The sequence below is a fragment of the Pavona decussata genome, unplaced genomic scaffold, assembly GCF_977016875.1.
Source record: "Pavona decussata unplaced genomic scaffold, jaPavDecu1.1 SCAFFOLD_220, whole genome shotgun sequence".
In the NCBI taxonomy this organism is placed as follows: Eukaryota; Metazoa; Cnidaria; class Anthozoa; order Scleractinia; family Agariciidae; genus Pavona; species Pavona decussata.
The window spans coordinates 65,001-83,771 of record NW_028145625.1 but is presented as its reverse complement, the minus strand read 5'-3'; the positions used below and the strand labels follow the sequence as shown (position 1 = coordinate 83,771).

At 38.8% G+C, this 18,771-nt stretch overlaps 1 protein-coding gene and 1 long non-coding RNA gene across 2 annotated transcripts in view; both read left to right on the top strand.

Annotated features, from left to right (window-relative positions):
* The window catches only part of LOC146459298 (uncharacterized), a 64,120-nt gene that overhangs the window by 16,217 nt on the left and 29,132 nt on the right, over positions 1-18,771 (top strand). The gene's annotated exons all lie outside the window — the stretch shown is intronic.
* The window catches only part of LOC146459300 (uncharacterized), a 4,426-nt gene continuing 3,690 nt past the window's right edge, over positions 18,036-18,771 (top strand). Inside the window, exon 1 of the long non-coding RNA XR_014857975.1 lies at positions 18,036-18,413. This is a non-coding gene — a long non-coding RNA (uncharacterized LOC146459300). The remainder of the gene's footprint in view (positions 18,414-18,771) is intronic.

Sequence of the window (18,771 nt, the reverse complement as noted above, 5' to 3'; positions counted from 1 at the left end):
TCCTCTGAACCGTGCTTCTAACCTCCCGAGCGCCTCTGCGGCAAAATCGAAAGAACTGACTTATGTCACAAATGCCCTAGTATCAAACGGCTATCCCCAATCTTTCATTTCAAACATCCTGGAGAAGAAACCACCTCCTGAAACTACTCCATCCCCAGAAGAGTTAGTGGGGATGTTCTTTAAATGGATCGATCCTCCAAACCCATATCACGGTTTCGCAGTTTTACCATACATTCAAGTTCTAACCAAACCGCTCTCAAGACTACTCAGACAAAATGAAATTCAAACCACAAGCAGACCCCTCAAGACCTTGCTGCAGGAATTTACATTATTTTCCCCACGTCAATCCCCACAGGTTGATCAACAGACAAATGTTGTTTACAAGATTCCATGTGCCGACTATTCGTGAATCAATTGACTTAACAGGTCTCTCGTAATCGACAAGGGCAATTTCCGCTTTGAAAAACACTGGAATCCTGGAATACGGCAATCCAGGTGAAGCAGACAATATACGAAACAATTACCCAGACATTGCACTATTTTATTATGAACTTCAGTTTATTTAGCATTTTATTCCCACTAATAATTGCTTTTATGAAATATTTTTTTTCTTTTTCACACTTTTAGCTGTATATATTTCATGTGCGCGCTTTTTATTTATCACTTGTCAAAGACTGGCAATCGAAAGCTCGTTTTAACGTTTTTTTTTTTTAACTTTTAACCAAAGAACGCTCTAAATCATAATGATTAAGCACGTAACTTTTCCCCTTGGGGTAATTTGTCGACTTAATTGGGGTCATTTCGATTCTTTTTCAGTAAAGATTTGTCGACAACTTCAGGTGACACTTTTTTGCCTTGTTAGCCTTTTTAACTTGAAGTTTTCATAGTGGACCTAAATATTATGTCGCCGATGGATCTGAGTTCAGCGTAAAAGATGATAAGAGATTTTGTGGAATAAACCACCTGATATAAGAAAAAAAATTTCATAAACTTTATCGTAAAATACGGCAATCAAGTTTTTAATATTAAGAGGTAATTCATTGCGTTGGCGGCAAACCCGAACAAAACGGGAATTAAATGAAGTTAGCTCTTTCATAAAGCTTTCTTTTTGAAGGAAGGACAGTTTGGGTTAGGGGAGGAGACAGTTTACTACCAATGGTTAAAACCGCTGTAACAAGCCTGCTCTGCGAAGTGACCATTACGGGTGTGCGATTCTGTTTCTACTAATTTTTTTTCTTTTGGTCGGAATCTATAGAGTAAAATTCGTGAAGATGGGAAGCTTTACGGCAAAGTTGACTTTAATTATAAAGTTTGCCTGCCTTATTTTACTTTAAAGCATGTTCAGCACGTTTTAAAAAATGTCAAACTAAGGGAATTGTGTAATTTGCGAGAGAAAATCTCGAGCGAATTCATTTGTTTTAAAAAGGCGGAAACATAAGTCAAATACTTCAAGCGGATGTTTCAACAGTGTGAAAACAAAGACGGAGGCGCAAAGATCTGCCAGCCAAGGAGGGATTTGTGAAGGATACAGAAGACAGTTTAATTTTTCAACAAGGCAGAAAGCACACATATTATTTCGGACGCTTGTGCTGGTAGGTTATAGAAATGTACATAAATATGGAAAAAAAAAAAATTGGAGGTTTTTTTATAAAGTATGCGTATCTATCTGCGCTGATTACATCTTGAAATGCAAAGGTTTTGTCAAATACCTCAGTTTTCTGCATTCCTACGCCGATGCATTTAAAATGGAATCTAGTTGAATGTGGCTGAGTATCTAGGGTGAGGGTAAAGCTTTCAGACTGTCTACTTTGTTCGGGACAGAGAGAAAAACAGCCGTTAATTTCTCCTCTGGCGAGTGTTCTAAACTAAACGTTGAGAGTTACTGAAATAGGGTTCTATTCGCATAAAATCAGGATTGCCTTTATTGCGCCTTTCAATAACATTCGGACTTTGAATCTAAACCCAACTAATTATAAGGATTTGCGTGTTTTACTGCCGCCAATAAAAATAATGGCGAAAACTGGCTGACCACAAAAAATACAGAAACCAACAAAGTTGATTGAAAACCGCCAATCACAGCACACGAACATGACGTTTCAACGCCGCTGAGCCCAACATTATTGCTCTCTAAGAGGTCCGCTGCAGTGATTGACGCGATGAAAATCGTAACGATTAGTTGAATCTTGAACTTCAGAGACGGCATGTTAACGCAGTTAACATTAAAATTATCAAATTATTTTTTTTCTGTGACGTGGCAGTTTTTATTAACACAGGATTACCATTTGATTCAGAATCCTCACTTTTAGTGATCGTCATTCATTCCCAGACGTTGATGTGTGCGTCCCGGAAAATGTACTAATACGACTGAGAACCCAGCTATACAGCGTCTCCTTAGAATACCTGTTCCGAAGGCCTCAAACGCCTCGGAAATACAAATTGAGGGGTGAGGAACCTTTTTTTTTTCCTATAAAATCTTCAAAATTCCAGCCGGTTTTTCTCGTAATAGGGAGTGTTTAAGTCATCTACAAGTTAATGTATCATAAATAATATCTGACATATTTGTTTCCGATTTTTAACTTTTTATTTTTCCACAATTAAAAAAATGCATTGCTATTCATCTGTCACCAATATCATCGAAGTCGTCATCAATGTACAAACAACATAATAGTCCACGTGGAAACGGGGTCGAGGATGCAAAGTTTTGTTGCATAATCTATTTATTAACGAATTTCGTAAGTGTTCCTCTGTTGAAAGTAATTGTGGTTTTCTTTCTCGCTCACCGACTTTGGTTTTATTCAAAACTCAAGCTAATGTCAAAAAATTTTTAAACATCTTTTCAAATAAACATGACCAAATTACAAAAGTGATACCAAAGATTCCCGACAAATCCTTTGAGGTACTGTCTCCCATTATTGCTGGAATTGCTTGCAAAAGTATCGAAAACAACTTCCCTTTGCAGATCTGCATTTATTAAGCCATAATTGAACGCTATTTGCGTATTAGTAAAACAAAGCTATATCGCATTGCCCACAACGATTTGTTGGGCTAGACATGGCTAGAAAAACAATTAAATTCTCACGTCGAGAGCAACTTCAGAATCCGCAGAGCGGATAACTAGTGGAAGAACAGTGGAGCTAACATCCGCCGAATCGCTTCAAGTCCTTTAACCGCTCGACCCACAAACCACACAAGACACAACTGAAAAGACACGAAAAGGAATTTAGGTGAGCAATTTTCATATCATAATTATTATTTTTTTGGAATAGGAAATATAGATTACTTCATGGAAAGTGCGCGTGTACGGTGTTTACACACGAGTTGTTGACGTATTAGAAATCGAACGAGTGCGCGCATTCAGCGAACGAGTGAGATTTCCGATACAAAACAACGAGTGCGTGAACACCGTACAAAGCACTTTCCATGCTGTAATTTGTTTATTTTAATTTTTCCGCGCTGAACAGGTTTCGTAAACATGTACACATAGCTCTCAAGTGTTTTATTGTTATTATAACATAGAGGGCAAAATTACTGAATGCTGATTGGTCGAAACAGAGGGCATTTTTAGTTAATTTTGCTTTCAACTAGGGCAAAATTACTCACTCCTGATTGGTCGAGCACCAAAAATACTTTCTCTTGATTGGCTGAGCACGCCATTTCTACATTTAGTTGGTTTCTCTTGGTTTCTTCGTTTTGTGCAGCAAGAACAGCGACATCTTTCAGGTTCTTTGGATTTTTAAGCCGGATTGTTCTTGCCAAAAGACTTGGAAATCAAGTGCTACAGCTAAAAGGAAATTCCTGAAGGCGAAATTTCGTTTCTTAGAAGAAACAGCTAAAGATTATTTGTGTCAAAAGTTAAGACTTGATCGGGTTTTTTTGGTTGAAAAACTGAAATCATTCATGGACAAGAGGCCCGCGACCAAGCGCTTTCACATCGCTACGGCTTCTTCCAACAAACAATAACCGAAAAATTATAACAGTAACCGGCTCAGTATTTATGGGAGAAAGAAGCAGGTCAAATTTAGTGGAACAAATTACTCTGCGAGTTCCTTCTTTGGACCCACGGCTTGCTATTTTTATCGATCTGTGTTCGTGTGATTTATAAACAGTAGAAAGCTTCACAGTGCAGCTACAGGTGAATTTGTTTTATTCTCGTTAGTTTGCTCATGAATTAAACTTGTATTTTCTCTTAATTACATGTTATAATAATCAACTTTTCCCGTTTTGTCTGATTTGTAAGTTAAGAGACAGGTGGATTGTTTGTTTGTTTTGCTCACGGGTGAGTGCTTTTACTCCAGGCCGGGGCCGACTGTTTTATATTTACGGAGCGCCTTGATAGTTTTAAGAAAATTTTGCCCTCTATCATGTTATAAACAAGAGACAGATGGATTGTTTGTTTGTTTTGCTCACGGGTGAGTGCTTTTACTCCAGGCTGGGGCCGACTGTTTTATATTTACGGAGCGCCTTGATAGTTTTAAGAAAATTTTGCCCTCTTTGTTATAAACATGTAATCGCAATAAGTCCTCGTAGAATTAAGGATTGATTTTCACTTGTATTTTCAAAGTTTTTGCAAATTGCCCTCCGGCGTCGCTGCGCGACTCGGGCTATTTGCGAAAACTTTGAAAATACGCGTGAAAATTAATCCTTAATTCTACTCGGCCTCATACGATTACATAATGAAAGTACAAAAAATGGAAGTACACGAAAATATCACGTTTTTTCAAAAATGAAAACAACAACAGCAAAATGGTTGGAAAAAGACAATTCATACGGTAATTTTCGTGTCTTAAAGTCATTTTAATCAGTTTAGAAATCGAGCATCAAGAATCTTCACACAATAAGTACAAAAATAAAGTATACGAATAAGAACTGAGGATATGTAATCACGTTAAAATCGTCTCCCGGTCTATTGCAAGGGAGGGTTATCTTCATCCGAAGAATCTTCTGAAATGCGTTTCACACGCTTAAAGGTGTGCTTTCTTGTTGCTGAGTTTGCATTAGATGACTGATTTACTGCGTTCATGGAAATGTTAAAGTGTTCTACATGAAAGGCTGCTCCGCTAAATACACTTGCTCCATACATTGTAGGACTGCTTGATGACTGAAAACTACAAGACAGAGTTTCAGCTTCACTCTCTGTAGCCAATGCTCGATGAAGTTTTGTAGCACGTTCAGTCGAGGTCGCACTCAGTATTTTTGACATGTTTTTTTTGCTGTTGCTTAGATACGTGGCTATAATTGTTAATGCTTTGGACATTTCTGTGGCCTGAGAGCTGCATTATGTGACTAGGAGGTATATATGTCGCTGTCGTTTATTTTTGTATCATGCGTTTACGAGCGCTGTGATTTGTCAGTCGTTTACTTGAAAGGCCTTCGTTTTCCGCCATGGTTTTCATCAAACTGTTCAATTTGTTCTGACCCATTGCACTTGATTTAAACCACAGTTTATTTGACGAAGGTCTTTTTGTGTAATTTATTCCGAGATAGTATGGCGCATCAGGTTTATTCATCGCGTCAGGTCGCGTTCTAGTTTCCGTTTGCTGCTGCAAAGCCTTCGGCTTAACAGCTCTGACACTACGAGATTCCGCTCCCGTTCTAGTTTTCGTTTGCCGTTCAGAGTACTCTAAGTATTCAGTTCCGTCAGCTTCCATATGAAGTTGCACGTTGTTCCATGTCATCTACCGATGTTCTTCACAGCCTGGGCTGTGTTTAGCAAAGCTTCGGCATTTGAGATTCTGAGTAAATTTATTTCGTAAAGAATGTTTTCCTCCACATCAGTTAAAGCTTCAGCTGCGTTGGGTTTGTTCCCTTTTCCTTCTTTTTTCAGTTGTTTGCTGCGAGCTTCCACAATGTCAAACACAATGTACTACGAGTACTTGCGTTCTTTTAAATGCCGGTTGAAACATGAAAACAACCCTCGAAGGCTTGATGGTTCATAGTCTTGGCCATCTTTTCTTTTCACACTAACAATGAATTCACTAACGTAGCGGTTGAGCTCTTCTGGTTGAATTTCTTCAATTTTTCTTTGTTCGTTTTTCTCCAGCAGTAATCCTGTAAGTAGCTTCACGTCCCGCTACGTTTTTGCTCGAGTGTTTTTGTTTTCTTGGTCGGTAATATATTCTTCGATGGGTTTATCCAAGGGTTTGAACCTACTGCCAGAACATTCAGCCCTCACTAGTTGTTAATGAAAATCAGAATGTTTTAAACTCGTCTAGCAATGTCCTGCGAAAAAGCCGAAATCCCGGCGAGCGAGAAATTTAGAGCCTTAAAAAAGCTGGCGCCATCGACAAAGCTACCACGTTCATTGAAATGTTGATGCGTTTTGACAGCCGCTTTCTGATTGGACGAAACGGGTTTCCCACGTGTATGAAAGTCGTTTCGCTGTTATCATTGGCTGCGAGAATTTCCCAACCGGGTTTTCCATAGATCAATTCTATCTGTAAGTCTCAGTATGTATGAAATAAACGTCTTTTTTGCTCTACACGTAATAGTTGTTATAATTTGTCTCACGCACCATGACGTTCAAATTACCTGCCGTTGGTGTGTCAAAAATAATCGCGCGAAGACGTAGGGAACATGCGAAGAAGGCTAGAAAACGGTGGGATGCTTTATGCTCCTTAGCCCAACCACCTTTTTAATTTAGTATACTTATGGCGGAATTTTAGTCGGACTAATAGCTTCCAAGCGTGTTAGCTTACGTTCGGTTTTCCCGTGAATGCGACCGTCAAAAACATTAGATGGACAAACTATCCTCGTTAACGTTCTGCCACTAATCAATTGACTTCTATGCTCCCTGTGCCGTATTGAATATGACATAATTAACTGCGAACAGGTTAAGTTTGTAATCGCTCTTGTTTTTATCAACGAACAACAACGCCTAAAGTTTGCTAAAGTTGCATGGGGTGAGTTTTGCCCATAAATTGAAACCTACGGACTAAACGAAGGCTCCCAAAGGGCGAATATGGAGAAAAAAACCAGAAAGGCTCAGCTACTGGATACACACAAAAGGTGCGGCTCATTCATACATCGGGAATATATGGCAAAATTCACGGTGGCGATAACTTTTTTAGAAAGAGTTCTTCTCTGTGAACAGTAACTATACATTTTGAACGAGCCTTATTTTAAAGGTTTGGTTGAAAGAAAATTCGAAAGCATGCTAAAACCGAACACCCCGTTAGCGGCTAGCAACCTAGACTGCAATCAATCCCTTTCTGGTCAGTCGAGAGGGTGCGCTCATAGCGCAGCGAGACTGGAGCTGGCCCCGGTTGCTCGAAAGCTGCCTAACTAATGGTTAGATCTCATAACCAATGGTTAAAGATTAGCCGAGAGTTAGTTTCGGTTGTTCGATCGATGGTTAATGCCAATCATGGATCGAATCAATCTATTTCAACCGAAGGTTAAATTTAAAGTACCTAGCAAAGGGTTTTAACTTGTTAACCATCTGTTGAAATGACGTGCATTTTGTTGTTGTAAAATTAGTGAAACAACAACAACTACGTGATCACGTGAAGACGTGCAAAAGGTAAAATTCACATAAAAATAGGCTCCTGCTTCTCAAGTCTTCCATTCAAGTAAAATTTACTTTTTGCACGACTTCAAGTTGTGATAAATATTCAAAGCACGTGAATAGCAGTGAAATAGATCCGGAAAAAAGTGATGGATATTTACCACGGTGAAAGTGATGAATATTTACCTCGCCGCTTCGCGGCTCGGTTAATATTCATCACTATTCACCTCCACTTCGGTGAATAATTGATAATTATTTTGCCAGAGATATTGATAAAAACTGCAGCAATAAACAAAATCACCCCGTAAAAATTGATTTATTATTTACTTGAAAACGCTCTTACTGGTTTGTTTCTAATTTCGCCTACAATTAAGTTGTCTAGATTGAGTAGTGTAATCCCAAAAGTTTCTAAGTGACTAGATTTCGAGATAATCGACAATGTTTAAAATGAGAAGCTATGCGCGTCCATTGCTATGGTAACAGTTGTTGCTTGGAAACAGATGAGAAAACTAACTTTGATCATATGTTGAAATGATGATGTAGTATGAAGGAGATCGAAGTTTATATTCTATGCGATAATGTGAGAACGCCAAGAGAGGTTGGATGAAAACGTAATACCAACTGATGATCGTGGACGGGAACATTCTCAATACCAAGGCCGTCGAGAAACAAAGGTGGATGGCGAATAGAAAAATTGACCACGGCTAAATGGCAAATTTTATTAAACACGTGAATGTAACACCAAGCCCTTCGGAACAGAGTTTAATTATTCCGTTGCTTATATCCTATCACAGCCACAAGCCTTGGCAATGTTGACGGCAAATTATCAACTAGAATTTCATCAGCCAAAATCGAAGATAAAATAGGCCAGTTGCAACGGACCAGAGAAGAAACGATTGCGGTATCGGAACCTGTAATACAGGCCTGACTTACAAAATAGCGATTAAAAACATCAGCTTTCTCTTTAGGATTAAAAATAAGGTTGCCACCATCAGAAATAGTAGGAATATCAGAAGCTACAGTGCATTACAACGATAATGACCTGACTAGAGCTTGCTCTGAGCCAGCTGCGGCACAGGAGCACAGGAATGGTTGAAAGCGTGTGATTATCCGCTTCCTTAGTCAAATCTGTAATTCAGATGGTACCAAGTCTGTTTTCACTGCATCTTCTCTTCGAAACTTCTATGATACTTTAAAGAACAGAACTGGAGCATTAGAAGCTCTAGGGATAAACACAATGAGTCAATGAAAGTATTCTTTTACCGATTGAGACCAAGTTGTCATGACAGTTGTCAGGAAAGCGGGAGCTTGAGCTTGCAGATATCCCGAAAGAAGACATTAATCTTGATTTGTTCTCAAAGTTGCTTTACTCGTGAGTCATTTTTAAAGAGGCAGAAGAGGGAGTTCCTTGTGTAAACTCTAACCAATTGATCGTAGTTCCAACAGAGGCAGAAATGAAGCAAGGAAATTAATGATAACCCGCACAGGGGAATATGGACGAGCATCAGCTGCTTCCCCACCGTTTATTGAGACACGAGTATCATTAAGTCCGAGTTGCAGTTTTTGTGGAGGGAATCACGAGTCGGTCAGGTGCCCAGAGGGCAATGAGAAAACTGTCAAGGATAGGAGGACACTACTCAAGGTCAAAAAAGTGTATTACAATTGTCTAGGGCCTACAAACTGCAAGCTCTTCTCTTAAAGGGACATTGTCACCTAAGCGCATGCGCCAACTCCTCGAATCGAAACTTGAAAAGTTCAGGCTGAAATTTTCAAGTTTGAAGTGACAATTTCAAAATGGCGTCGACTAGTAGTGGTGGTCACGGTAGAAAACTGAGAAACTCGACGAGAAAAAACGATTTAGAGAAGAGATCGGGCCAGGACGACTCTGGGAGAGATGTCATAAGAGCATAGTTAGGAATGAATGTATATTCAGTCGTGCTTTGAGCACAGGCAGACCACCCTATGTTTGCGTGGTGTAATTACTGTTTGGAACTTGAGACTTTATATTCACGCGACAAGATCGGTTGGAATTTTTACTGAGTGGATGTATTTAAAGTTGCCTTTTACCTTTATGTTGAAATAAAGTTTCAAGAAAATGTTGATTGAGTCACGCGTGGTGATTTTTTGCCATTCCGAGTCGTAGAAACCTTTCTCTGGCGAGTTTACTGTTTAACTGGTGTTGCCGGCCGAAAACTGTTGAACAGTAAACTCACCAGAGAAAGGTTTCTACGCCTCGGAATGGCAAAAAAATATCACGCGTGACTCAATCATCATTTTCGTGAAACTTTATTTTGTTTGGCGGGAAGTTGCACCGCCAACTGCTTTTCAGAAAAACAAAAGAAATTTTGAAGACAACAAAATATAAAGTCAATTTATGTATTCATTATAGTGACCAAAAGTGGGAAAAAGAGCAAGATGACTAGCGGCGGAAGAAACATCATAAACGGTGTTATTGCCAAAACCAGCCAAATTGTGAAGGGAAATAATTTTACTCCGATCCGGCGCGATGAAACGTTGGATTTTTTCCTCTTGAAGTGAAATTTTTTTGCTTACTTAACGTTGTAAAACGAGCAAAAAAAATAGCAATGGAATAAAAGAAATAGTTATTCTCCAAAAAGAACTAGGTATTGATGTGATTTTGTTTACAAAACTTTGCTTTTTTGCAAGATATCGTTTTTCTTGCAGTGTTGATACTGCAACTTGTTAACTTAAGAGCGGTAGTAATCCAGAAATGTTGCCTTGAGGTCTGCAAAATAAAAAAAATTGAAAATACCCAAACGTTGCCAGAACATAGGTCTAGATGAACTATTTCTGGAGAAGCAAGTTTAATTTAATTGGTTTTATTCTATGCGAACGGCGACAAAGTCGGCTCGGTAGCTCTAACACCGGTTTTCAATTCGTCCCCACTATACGTTGCAAGGGAACTCATACGACGGAAGGGGTGGTGAGTGTTCATTGTCAGTCATTAGGTGCATCCTTCTGATGTACATAAACATATATGCGTAACTAAGTTATGCGCAACATAGGGATGCTTACTGTTAGCAAGGTGAGATTATTTCATGTATTCTTATTACAGAAATTGTACATATCAAAAGTGATTGGGTGGATCAGCTGACACTCTTCAAGGACATGTGAACGAGTGGATAAATATGCATCTTGCTCTGCAACGGTTGGAGCGTTCCATGATCTGCATCTTCCTGACATCCTTGTTGCAATTTCGTCGCCATTCTTCGAAATTCGAAAGGGAATTTTATTTGCTTTGGCGTTAGAAATTCATCTACGGAAAATCTGCAGCTGCCATCTTCCTGCTTTGCATGCCTCATATATCATGCCCACTGTGCCGTGTATACTTTGAGTCTATTTTGTTCTCCTATTTTAATTTAATTTCATTTTTTTTTGTCGAAGGTTGGTTCTGTGTTTGGGACTGAATCGGGCAGCCTTCTTCTAAGATTGTACAGCGCATCAGGTAACATTTGAAAACGTGGGTGCGTTTTGGGGGGAGAATCCGAAAGCGGATTTGTAATATCAGGTGGGATTCTTCGTCATCGAAAAACGGAAAATGCGAATAAAGGGTCATCTACTATGACAACGCGGAATGGAGACCTGGGACAGAATAGCCTAACCTTTTAACCAACCCAACATACACTGCGTCCGATTTCAAAACATTGCGGTGAGCTGGTATGTTTTGGAAGAACTCTTCGATGACAATTTGCTGCTGAGCTATTCCAGCAGCCAGACGACGTAGCTCTTTTGCTCCTTATAGCGCAAAGTTAAGAAGGAATGAGCAAGTTCGTATCAGAAACTATTATGAGATCACGATTACAAACTATTCTGTCGAAGACTTCAGAAATCATTAACGAATGTCAAGGCATACAGTGAGAGTAATCAAGAACTTGCTTTCTCTGCATGATGTCATACCACAGTTCAGCACAAACGGAGAGAGAGAACCGGTAGAATTGCGCAAACAAATCTTGTTGACTCTGTGGGTTCTTGGGAATCCAGAATGTTTACGATCAGTGGCTGACAGATTTGTGTTTTTGCAAATCGACAGTGTACCAGGTGTATAGAAGAGTGCGCAAAGCTGTAGTGATACATCTGACGGATGCGTTTATTAAATTCCCTTCTGGTGTCAAAGCTCAAGAGGTGATGGGAATATTTGAAAGGCAAAAAGGCATTCCGGGTGTCTTGGGTGCCATTGACGGCAGCCATATACCCATCAAAGGCCCCAAACATCAAAGTGATGAGTAGATAAACCGCAAGGATTTTTTCGGGGCAATTAAAAGTCATATTCGATTCTGATTTACTCATCATTGATGCTTTTTGTGGTTATCCACGATCTGTGCATGATGCTCCTGTTTTCCGTAACTCCCCAATTTCCCATCATATTGAATTAAATACGGCCATTTTTTTCCTGGTAGTTCCCATATCTTAGGAGATGAAGCATGCCCCATTAAAACATGGCTTTTGATGCAATTTAGGGACAGTGGCCGTTTGACTCCACAACAAAAAAAGGTACAACGTGGCTCATAGTGCAACAAGGATGATTGTAGAGAGATGTTTTGGGCTTTTGAAGGGCCGGTTTCGAAAATTCAAAACCCTGACGGACATAGACAAAATAGAGGACATCTCCAAATTGCGATATTTGCATGTGTTCTGCACCATATTTGCGTTGCTGAAGATGACATCGAAGGGTTTTTAAATGGTGATGATGATGATGATGATGATGATGATGATGATGATGATGATGATGATGATGATGATGATGATGATGACGATGACATTTTCTCTCTAGGCATTGGAACATGTGACAAAAGAAACAAGATCATGAGATTACTCTGTTAAGACACGTTCATTAGGACCAAGTTGGAGCAGCCTGTGAACATTATTTTGTCACTGTTTAGAAGCCAGCAGATTGAAGCAGATCGTTGGAAAAAAAGCGGAGAGAGTAACTGATGAAATGGCTTACAAGGAAAACGGTTATTTAACTATTGTAAATACTTCATTATTAGTTCATCAATTAGCTATGAAAAATAGAGTTCGTATGCTTGTGGTATAGAAGCACTTTGGGCCTATTTTTTTTCTCCTGAGCAGGATGTCTGATGGAACTGCTATTTTGCAGTTTTGTGCAAACTAATAATACTTTGGAAACCAGATAACTTGTGATAAGCCAGCTGTGAGCAGTCGGATGATTGTTTTGTATTTTAGCCATACTGCAATTTGTAAGCAATGCCAAGTATTAAAGCAGTTCATTTTATGACTCTGGGTTTATATACTATTAGAATATCAGTCCAGGGTTGCAACGCATTAGGATGAAGAAAAATTTCCTGATCACAAACTAGTTTTCACTAACCATGCACTATGAATCATTTGGCGGTAAAGCCAAATAAACTGGTCAAAACTGAAGTTGATTCAATCTATTTTGAATATTTTCATGCCAAAAACAAAAAATCATTATCAAACCTATAGTGGCATTTGGATAGTAAAATTCATTGACTTTGAGGACGACTTTAGAATTCCCCCGGATTGAGACAAATTGTTATTAATTTTATCCCTGACCTTGGCATTTTTCTCAGTTTCCCCTCGCCACTGCAAACCTCTCACACTAACACCACGAAACAGACTATACACTATGTGGACACAACGAAATTTACTATCACTTACCTACATAAACAGGCACCAATGACATTTATGGTAACGATTCTGTTTTATGTATTTTGTGTAGTTTGAATTTTGCAACTAAACTTGGCTAACTCTTACCTTTTAATTGTCAAGTAGCGTAAAAACCAATGAGACAATGTTAAGGTAAACTAAATATCAACCAGTCATCACACTAATGTTTTTCTCTTGTGTAGCTCTCCAATTTGAAATGGGATTATTCTTCAAGAATTCACGAACCCAAAACAGGTAGGTGAGGGAGGGGGGGGGGGGGGGGATGGATTCTTTACATGGAGGAAAAGCTTCTTTTTGTATCACAGATGGTGCTACTGATTGGATAAACTACACTGCATGGAAGCTGCAATGTTAATATATGCAGCACTGAGAGCATAACCGACCCAAAAGACGTTTCAGATCATTTGGGTCCGGTTATGCTCCTTTATATGATATACTGTAAAGCAACAAAAGAATCCTCAGACTCACTAGCAGTTAAAAAAAAAAAAAAAAAAAACTCACATGCAGTCTATGCATGTTAGAAAAGGAGTGATCAAGATTAGTTTTAAATAATTCCAAGTTTGCCTGAAAATGTACCCAGACTTGAGCATGGGTTTACTTTTGCAAAAAAACGGCCAGTAGAAAATAACATAACAATTGGCTTTTCTACCCACAAACCTCAAAAGAAAAAAAAAAGTCTACGGAATTCTATTTTTGGAAAAGTACTCAGTCTCTTCATAAAAGCGTCCTTGATGTCTATTTAAAGAGTCATTGGCCATATACTGGATCCTGGAAAGCAATGGTATGTGGTCACCATAACGACTGTATGATAAATAAAGGCGGAAATCTTAATTTTTAATTACATTCTGGACGACATGCACTCTGTGGCACCAATGATCAGAAGCTTGCTGCAAGCCGCCGAAGACTTTCAGGCAAACATCTCTCGGTTGTACTCGGATGTATCTTCCTTTGCTCTGTTTGCTCAAATGGCTGTGTTGTGGTAAATCAAGTTATTGTCAATAGGAACTCTCTTTCAGTTTTGGCGCGAAAAATCTCTTGTGAGAGCATTAGTGGCCTTTAATCTTCACTGATGCCCAAGGGTACGTTCTTTTTGACCATAGCACTTATCCCCTCTGTACCCTTTTAGGTAGCCAAGCCCAAGGGTACGGCTAATGATGCCATACCACTAATCTACTCTGTCCCCGAAGGGCACAGTTAATTCTGCCATCACACCAATCTGGCCTGTCCCCTTTTAGGTAGCACATACGCATTGGTACAGTCAAGAGTGTGCCGAACGATAACCTTGCCATCACTTTAATTTTTTTTATTTCCTCCCCGATTAAACTGTTTGTCACTATCTATGTGGTGTTAAACAGCAACCGTTGGAGCTAAAATCCCTGAAATCAATCACTTCAAATCCTTTATGTAACACTATTTTTTTATGATTATTTGGTTGACCGTTGGCGTATTACTGTTTAAACGATATAATTAATTGTAAGCTCACTGAAAATTCACAAAGTAATGTGATTGATTAAAATGTATGCTTTTAAAATCGGATCACTTATTTTGTCTCTTAATTTTCCATAAAATGGACATCTAATATCCTATTTACGACAGATTTCCGTTTCAGAAGCGTAAAATCAGCACTTATTGAGGGCATTCCAAATGGTTAGTTGAAAACTGACTGATCAGGAGTGTGAAAATTTATCGGCAAAACTGAAATCGATCTCCTGATTACGGGAAATATCATCCTATAATTCATTTGAGAAGAAATTTAACTTGCCATTGTATAATGGAGTCTAATTGGAGTGTGGATTATGTTCTTGACTATCTTGCAGCGGTAGAATGAAGCCGGTGGAGACTGCAATCGGGTGCAGTTGTTGTCCAGACTATATCCGATATAAAAGTTTCAGAAACTCCTTCGTCGATTCTATCTCAATGTAAAGAACGATATAAGGAAATTCTGCCCAACAGTTATTGGATGTTATTATTGGAGTGATATTCCTTTCAGTATTCGTATAAAGTTCCAGCTAAAACTTTATTCGAAAGAGCACTCTTTATTAATAAGTATTATATTGCTCAATATTAAGAACTGCCTTACACATGTTATAATACTTTCGTATTCTTTAGTTTTCTCGTTTCCTGTCTTGTGTAACTTTTTCTCTTTTATCTTAAAAACTGTAATTAACCCAAAGGGCACATAAAATAGTTTACCTATATTTTTTGCCCTTCTTCATTCCCCCCCCCCCTCCCCCCCTAGCCCCAGGTAGTTCTTGGTCTTGTAGTCTGGTAATCGTCGTAATTATTATATAATTGGGAAATATCATCGTTGTAATGGAGAAATGGAGGAAAAATAAAATAAATAAAAATAAACGTTACACTATCTTATCAATTTCCCTGGGATACCTTATGGGGTATGGGGTACCTTTACGATTCTTCACAAAGGATCACATTAACTCTTTGTCTTAATAAAAGATAAATCTAGCGACAATGGGTCTCCGTTTGGAGAACTGTGATCTATTGCTTGAGATGGGATTCGATGTACATCTTGTTTCGGATCTAAAGAGGAGATGGGCGCAAAATATAGTCCCATCACGTTATTTCTTAACGACTGCCATCCTTTCTAATGAGACCTCGATTAATTTAGCCGAAATGCATTGCAAAAACTGCTACAAAATGTTTTATGGAAACTGTCCCATAGACCCAAGTGGTATAAGGAATTGGCAGAAAAAGGTTTTCTGAAGATTTTGTCACTTGGAAGGAAAAGTATTGTAACATCTACAGATAAACTAGAGTTCGTGCCGGGATTCCGTAAACTGCTTCTCTCCTCCACCCCATAAAAAAAAAAAAAAAAAAAAAAAAAAAAAAAGTATCAACACTATCAAACCCAAAGAACTCGAAACGAAACCAACAAAAAAGAAGGTAAAGGTTTCTTAAAGATAAAACTTACCTGGCTTCGGGTTGCTGCTTACTTTACTTTATAATTGATTTCTTAATTAAAGAAGTACCTTAAGTCTCACCTCTGCTGTTTTCCCTTTTGATTTTCTAACTTTTAACGAATCAAGTTTTGCACAGGATCATGTTAGCTTAGCCGACTTTTTGAAGATTTTTTATCTTTTTTAACGGTCGGTCTTTTTCTAAGGTCGTCGCCATTATTCCAACTCGCTCTAAATGTCAAATGTAGATGAAATCTCCTGCAGTTGAATTTTTGGAGACCCCATCCAAGTTTAGAAAAAAAAAGAAAAATTCGTCGTCGTGTGTTTACGGACTCCATAAAACGTCCCATCAGGAAACTTCACGTCCTAGTCGTGTAGTGACGGCAAAAAAAATGTACAAAAAAGTGAAATGCAGGTGCAGAGTTGTTGTTTTGGTTATTAAGCTTATTGCTTTTTTTGACATTCTCGTTACCGTCGCCGTCGTCTTTGCTAAAGCTCCCTAATGATCGCTGCTACACGCATACGCGTGCACGTGCGACTTAACAATCTATATATTTCTCTGAATGAAAACGTTTTTAAAAACGGGTGCACACGTGAAAAACTGAAATTTTGAAAATTTCATTGAAAAAAAAAAAAAAAAAAATGGTTCCAGACCCCACAATTTCTATTTCTGAGGCGTTTGAGGCCTTCCGAACAGGTATTCTACGGAGACGGTAAGCAATTGGGTGCTTCAGACGTATTAAAATTTGTAGGTTGCACACGTTGGTTGCGTTCACATCTACGCCTTAACTATGAGTCTTCAGTTAAGACAATGGTAACTATAGTTAGATATCTTGGTAACGTGACCTCTTCTCTGTTTCTTCTAGAAATTAATGCTTCGATGATCCAAAACAAAAGACTGTAATTGGTGACAGGTTCACACAAAGGCAAGACAATGCTGTCTATAGTTAGCTATTTTCGCATATTGTGACTGCTTCCCTTATTCTAACGATAGTTACGAAATCTATGTCTGGATGATCTAAAACTATAGATGGTAACTTGAGTTTAACCCATGCAGGGTGCATGGTTAAACCTTAGTTAGTAAACGAAGAGCCAATCAGCATGCAGTGTATGTTCGTTGGCACGAAAAACAACAACGCTGACAAGTGCTTTCGCTTTTGCTGACGAGCTTTGCTTAAACATGTATTTTTCTTTTTCATGTATTTACATTCATTTATTCATCCTTCACGGGTATATTATGAACTCACAATATGACCATCTCCCAGTTGGCTTCATAGCTCAGTTGGTAGAGCACTGCACCGGCATCGCAGAGGTCATGGGGTCGAATCCCGTTAAAGCCTAAATTTTTTTCAAGCTTTCATTTCGCAACTGCTTAAGTTGCGTTTCTTAACTGCGAAGATCCTTCTTCTATTTGCTGTATCTAAATACTAACGATTCTTCACGGTAGACAATTAGTGGTCAATCGAAAACTTTGCATGATATTTCGTTTCGTTTCAGGCACATAGAAAGTCTGCCATGACACTCTTGCATGGTCTGAAATATTAGCTGTCTCCTCCTTTTGAGGCTACAGGGTCCCGGAACCCCAGCTGTAAGTTACGGGGGAAGGAGAAGACGGCTGACATTTTAGAGTATCTCTTGTCAGTAATTGAGAAGAAATTATAAGAGCAATAATCTGTAAGATTTGAATTTTAGCTGGTCACCACATCTCACCGATTTCGCTCAAATATGTAAACGGCTCTCTTAAGTTCATCTGTAAGAAAATCTTCTTAGCTGTCTCAATGTACAAACGTCACAATAGCTTTCATGGAAACGGAGGCAGGGACGCAAACTTTTCTTGCATAATACATCTATTAACGCATTTCCTACTAACTGTTCCTGTGTTGAAAGTAGCTGTGGCTTTTTTTTTTTTCACTCTCTGCGTTTGGTCTTATTCACAGATAAGCTAGGTTGAGAAAAGATAACATCGGCCTAAGGGAGGTGACGTCATCGGGTTATTCTTCGGAGCAGCCACGAACCGAGATCCGATTATACCGGAAATTGACCTGCATTCACTCTCTTTCAGTAGTAATGGCGGACGACGTCGGGGAAATAAAGACTTCGAACGTTTGTTAGGATTCGTTATGGTAGAATACAGAGTTCTTTCTACTTTCGTTTCTCGGCGTCTGAACACTGACCTCAAGGATTTTACGTTCGATTTGTGGAAGAAACGTGGAACTATGAAAACAGTCAAGATTTGCTCAGGTAACATCGGCCTACGGGAGGTTAACATCGACCTAAAGGAGGTTAACATCGGCCTACGGGAGGTTAACATCGACCTAAGGGAGGTACGTTTTATAACACCACGTTTGTATCGTATGTGTTATACTGGCACAATCGTACACATGGAAAGCTTATTTGCAAGCATTAAAACTTACAATCTTGCAGGAGCTTTTCTAATCATTGACCTGAGTGTCATTTCATTTAATGCCAACTCATAACATCCACCTACAGGAGGTTAACATCTACCTAAGGGAGGTACAGTGGCTCACAGTGTACATTTTATAACTTATGTATTATAAAAGTCAATTCATAAGCATAGAAGCTTACTCTCTAACAGGGAAACTTGGGATCATAAGGAGCTTTTCTATCATTGACTTGAATTTCATAAATATTTTCATTTTTACCAACTCATAACATCCGCCT